General features: G+C 37.7%; 1 protein-coding gene across 1 annotated transcript in view; it reads left to right on the top strand.

The window, feature by feature from the left end:
- The window catches only part of LOC106815305 (cysteine synthase 1-like), a gene marked incomplete in the record, with an annotated part of 15841 nt that overhangs the window by 939 nt on the left and 8908 nt on the right, over positions 1–5994 (top strand).

The following is a 5994-nucleotide window of genomic DNA, read 5'->3' as shown; positions in this document are numbered from 1 at the left end:
AAACGGGGCGCAACGATTCAAACAGGGGGGAGTTTTCCCAAACGGGGCGCGCGCGCCCCGTTTGCGCAACGTAGGGAGAACCCTGCTACTATACTACTACTAGTCTATATTATCAAGCGCTGAAACTTACAGACGCAAAATTAATGCAGACTATACTCACTCGGGGTTGTGTACCTACTGTACAATATATAATTCAATAATTTACAATGTTAATTAGTGTATGGAAGCTATGCTGGAGCTAAAGGTCAATACACACTGCAGCGACAGCGACAAACGGCAAAAGTCGCTGCGACTGGTGCAAACACACTGCAGCGACAGCGACCGACATTAGGTCAAAGTTCACCCAGCACTTGCCACAGTGGTACACACCATTACATGAACAAACGGCAAAAAGTCGTGCTGCTATAAATAACAGGCTGCAAACACTCTCTAGGTATAAGGATAAGATAATAAAGTAAAATATACGCAGCAAATTATCATGTACTGTACGTACTGACACTGTGTCTAGCTTTCCACAGCTTGCACGCTTTGGTTAGACTTGTCCTCGGCCCCATTGTTTGTGACATGCGGAGCGAGTTTAGCGCCCGAGACCAGTCTACGACAAACGTTTGGCTAGATTAATTTACGTCTTGGCTAACATTATGGGTTAGTTATGACGTAATCGTTATGTCACATGCCGATGGAAACGGCTGCGATTGGCTATTTGTAAAGTGTCGCAGGAAAATAGAAACGTTCCTAAATATTTTTGTCGTCGAGGCTGTCGCCGGTCGTTGTCGCGTGTGTGTGCAATGGCTCATAGGAAACAAAAGTTTATAATTTTCTGAAAAGTCGTTTGTCGTTACGGTCGGTCGCGACATAAGTAAAAATAATTACAAGTTGAGTTTTGTTTTCATTTAGTTTTCTTAAAATACTTTAATATCATGTATAACAACAGTATCACTGTATTTTGACTTGTTTGATCTGACAAAACAACATTTTTTTTTTTTTACCCTACCGAGTCAACAACAACAACAAAAATTCTGTAAACCAACAAAATAAAAAATGGTGGCCTAACGGTGTGAGCGGTAATAATGTAGCTTTATTGGTGAAGTAAGGGAGTTTGTCAACTTATTCATGCCCTATACAGAAGATTGAAGTTTAATTACACTACTAATGTTCAGTTAGAACACTATCACTGATAGTATCAGGAGTGAATAATAATATATCTATTATTATTCACTCCTGACACTATCATACCATGCACTGTCTTGAATTGGGGAAGGGGAAATGGCATCCTAATGTTTTAGAATTTAGCCAAATCTGAGCAAGCATAGAACGTAAGCCAAGTCTAAAGATTGTGAGGTGTGTGCTCTATTTCAGGATTGTGCTATTCTTGCTGAGTCATCACAGCTGTCAATATTTGTGTGGGAAATACATGTTGAGCTAAGACTAAGTAATGTATCATAAACTAAATATTAAACTAGCAAAACACATTTGACGTATATCATGTTACTTTTATTTGTATTTTTCATACGCATAGCCCCATCCATTGGGGACGTTAGAAATCAGGATAAGGCTCTTTCTGTTGTGTTCTGTCTCTTGAGAAGAAGAGTGAGACGAGAAGAAGAGTGAAAAGAGCAGATGAAAGATAGGACTGGTAAACAAAAGAGAGAAGAGAAGGAAAAAAGAGATAGAGAGATAAGCAGAGGACTTTAGAGCAAGAGAGAGGGAATAAAGAGAGGAAGGAGAATGCAGGAGAGGAGAGAGGATACGAATTTACTACAGAGTTTGTTAGGCCAACACCAGCTATAAAAAATTTTGTTTCACTTAATACCTACCGCCTCATCAGGTAACCGGAGCAGTAGAAGTAGATAGGATAGAAAAAATATCTTACTTATTTTGTTATTACAAGATTGGTATGTATATTGTGAATATTCTGTTTGTGTATATGTGTTGCGGAACGAATTAGATTTTTTTTTTTTGGCGAAACACAAGAATTGTTAGTTTTTCTTTAAAATCGGACCAATAAAATGTGTCAAGCGTACGCACGGCGTTTTGTGCGAGTCGGGATCGGTAAAACGGAAACAAGCAATATTTTATCGTAGGCCTTACATACTTGTCTGTTGCCATATCTCGGGCCCTGTAGTTTCAATGTGAGCCAGCTTGTTTGCAGTGTTATCAAACTGATTGGTCCAAACGGCATTGTCTGTACTCTCAGCAAATTTTCTTGCCTAAGGGTGAAAAACAATATATATTGTAGGCATTACTGAAACCACAACCCTTAAACATTTTGTAACGTGGTGTACATTTGCTACTCTGGAATCACATGATAATCATTATAACATGAACTTGTGTCAACACTTTTCCGCAAATCTCAGGCAAACAGACTATGACAACCTAAGAATTAACAAGTGACAGCCATGGCAACTGATGAAACATGCGGAAGCAGATATTAAAATTACTAGCCTGCCAAGGTAGCTTCTCACTAATCTCCATTAATTTAATCAAGCACACATACACAGCAATTTAACCTCAGGAAATAAAAGCACAGATTGGGGACCGACACTATGGTGAATAAGAAAAAATCACCGAGCACTCAAAACCGGGCCATCCATCTATCTAGCGTAAGGCATGAGCGTATCTATCGATCTATCTAGTAACTATCTAATCATCTAAGTCTATCTATCATCTTATCTATCATATAACTGATGTCAGAAGCTCGATCTATCTACTATCTACAATATCTATCTATCATATCTACTAAGCTAGTACCCCAAGTTCATGCAATGAAATCTATGTGACAATAGTTTATTGCAGGAGGACACTTTATTTAATGCTGCGCAGGGGCCCAGTTACATTTAAACGTTTTATAACGTCAGCTTACTCCCTTACTGCAACCGTGCAAGATGACCTCCGAGGTCAAATCCAAATCGTGCCCATGAACCTTAAGCACAAAAGCTAACCCGCGGACCGTACTGAACGTCCTGGACATTTCTAACTGACTCCATATGTGAACTTGCATTGAGAACAGACAACCAGACATACATCACAGGGGCAACAAGGAACTTGGGGGGGGGAGCGGGAGGGGGACATAGAGAAACTATAGGGAACTCCAAAACGGACCCCCTACCCTCAAAAAGAGGTAGTCCGCAGACAAAGAGGGAGTCGCAGTCTGAGGTCAAAATTTAAAGATATAACATAACGCATGGTCTAACTTTTAAGAATAATCACATTGTCAGTTATGCACGATAACTGCGAAAATAATCTTTAACATTAATCTATGATAAAATACTCAGTAATTCGCGAGGACCGTGCTTCGAGAACAAAACTATAGTATTGGCAGAATTTTCAGGTAGTCAACAACGACACCTATGCATAACTGTCAAATCAGAAAGAGTCCCAGACAGTAAATAGGATATATTAGACACCGGACTACGCCGTTAATCTATACAACACCTCGCCATTCACAAATACGGTATTAGATCGTCATAACATCAGAGTAAATAATCACACTCCATAATTTGATGAATCTATTATACTCATGTAAACATTCGTACGAACAAAGACTTATACTACCAGCACAGTATACTAAAGTAATACAAGACAGCACAGTTTATTACTTGGTGTTGAACTGTTTCGCTGGTCAGATCACTAATGAGCAAGCGGGCTGTGTTCTCAGCATCATGCACCAAAACGAAAACTCCTTGACAGGATACTCATCTCTAACTATAGTAAACACGAAAATAAAGCAGGCCATCCAGTGCGTATAGCTGAAAATACAAACATAAAAGCATTCTCAACTAATACGCAAATGCCTACTAACAACAACAATGCTAAAAAGATTCGGTGTAAATAATCATGAATGGAAAAAGCCTGAGAACACTAATTAGACATGCTACCACGCTGTCAAATTATACCAATAATGTGCAAACCAAATAAATAATAAATAGAGTAGAAGAATGAAACAGCAACACACACAACAAGGCGGGTTTCCAATGTGCAAAACGAATAACACTAAATTAAGGGAAATAAATTAGGAGAGATAACCTGAGATCAAATAATGTAAATCACAGTTGAAACACAGTATCAAACCTTTCTATAAGTAACTAAATAAAACTATGAAAGTGATGATTAGACTGCAAGACAGGACTAGAGAATGTAGGGGAAGAAGTTCACACACACCTAATATTCTTAATAACCAAGTTCAATCTACAAATGACCTTCGAACTAGGGTATCAAGCATATAGATGACAACAACTTAAAATCCCATAGCCATTAACAGATGAGCAAGGCCAATCTGGTTCATGCGATCCTTCAACCACTGTTCACCAGTTAAGGACCTTGCAATATGGATAACAATATAGTTTAAAGCATAAAAGTAATAGGAATTTACAACACCTAACTGTCAAATTTAAAGAATTACTCTATTCACATGAAAGATACTGTACTAGCGTAGTTCCATTATAATTATTACCAATAAAATAAATCTCTGTAGCCACTCAAGTAAAAGTTACAACCACACACATGAGATTTTGATATACTGCAAACGTATAATCGTTAATATTACACATTTTTTATTTGGGCATTACTTAATAATATAGAGGGCAGCCTGTTTTAACGACCCTCGCTCCATGACAAACTCCCACTCTTAACAACAATGAATCACATCCTGTGCCTCTCTTAGTTTTGAGAGTCTTATCATGAGTCCTGCACAAGAAAACAAACTATTAATAGTTCATCAAAATAGGAGTAAACACAACTACATATGTCCATTGGTCACATTAGTCAATGATATTACTCAGGGTAAGAACATTAACATTTTGAACCAAGGGAGATACCCTCGCCCTCAAAAAGAAAGGAGGCGCCGCGTGCAATGAGGGAGTCACGCAGCAGAAGTTAAACCAAAGATTAATTAACAATAAAACAGAGGTGTTCTTATTCTGATGATTCAATGGGTTGCACGTCTGCAAATTTCTTTGACATCTTGCTGGGAAAAAATACGGGCATCCGCAGCGCCGGTGCTCTGGATGAACTAGTGCGTATAACTGCAAGCGAATTTTCCAGGGAATACAAACTGAAACAATATATAGGCATAGCAAACTTAGATTTCTTAGTCAAAAATATGCCGCCTCTGCTCTTGGAAAAAATCAGGAGTATTTTGGGATCTCCAGACTCCGTGTTAAATGTCGAACCGTATAACATAAGTGTTATGTTCTTACAAATACCAATGAAGCAATTACTTCAGGCATGACGCTTTCATAAAATTCGCACTTAAATATAAAACAAAAATCTATATTGTTATTTTAAAAATGTTGACTTATTATTGCTACTTTTACTCACTAGTTGCTATCATGAAACTTTACTAAATAATTATGCATTGTGACCTATTTTTTTGATCATTAACACAAGAAATGTCAATAATCAACTAGAGAATAACTCATGCTAGATCACCTGGAATGATGACAGGTGCAAATCAAAGACATTCACTGCAAGTCATTCGCCTCCTAAGCCAACGAACCATTTCTCGTAAGATGTCAATGATCCTGCAAAAACAATACGATATTAATAAATCAGGAATGTTGGGAAAAAAACCAGTGAAGAAATATGAAAACCTAATTAAATATAATGATACGCCTTATATTAGACATAACAACATCTATATAATAAGGGAATGAATAAAACCAAAGAGTACAAGGCTTAATTGTTGAAAGCCAACGTTCTACCTAATCATTCTACAAATTCTAGCTCAGACTTAACTCAACATTCACTAGCATGTAAGCAAATTTGTATGAAACAGATTTCCATACAGATCACAATATGCAATATACACTGCAAAAATCCAATAGTTTAGAAATGTAACCATAAAATCAACAGTGATCAATGTGAGAAAATCTGTAATGTAGTCATGGAACTAGCAAGCAACATCACTGGACATGTGATACCGAACACCAGCATGAGAAAGATGAAACATCTTGGGCTACATCTCATGCATCCACACCACCAACAGCCACGCAA

Source organism: Priapulus caudatus, unplaced genomic scaffold (genome assembly GCF_000485595.1).
Source record: "Priapulus caudatus unplaced genomic scaffold, Priapulus_caudatus-5.0.1 Scaffold1087, whole genome shotgun sequence".
NCBI lineage: Eukaryota > Metazoa > Priapulida > Priapulimorpha > Priapulimorphida > Priapulidae > Priapulus > Priapulus caudatus.
Note: the sequence above shows the minus strand (reverse complement) of the source record. Positions and strands in the feature narration are given on the sequence as shown.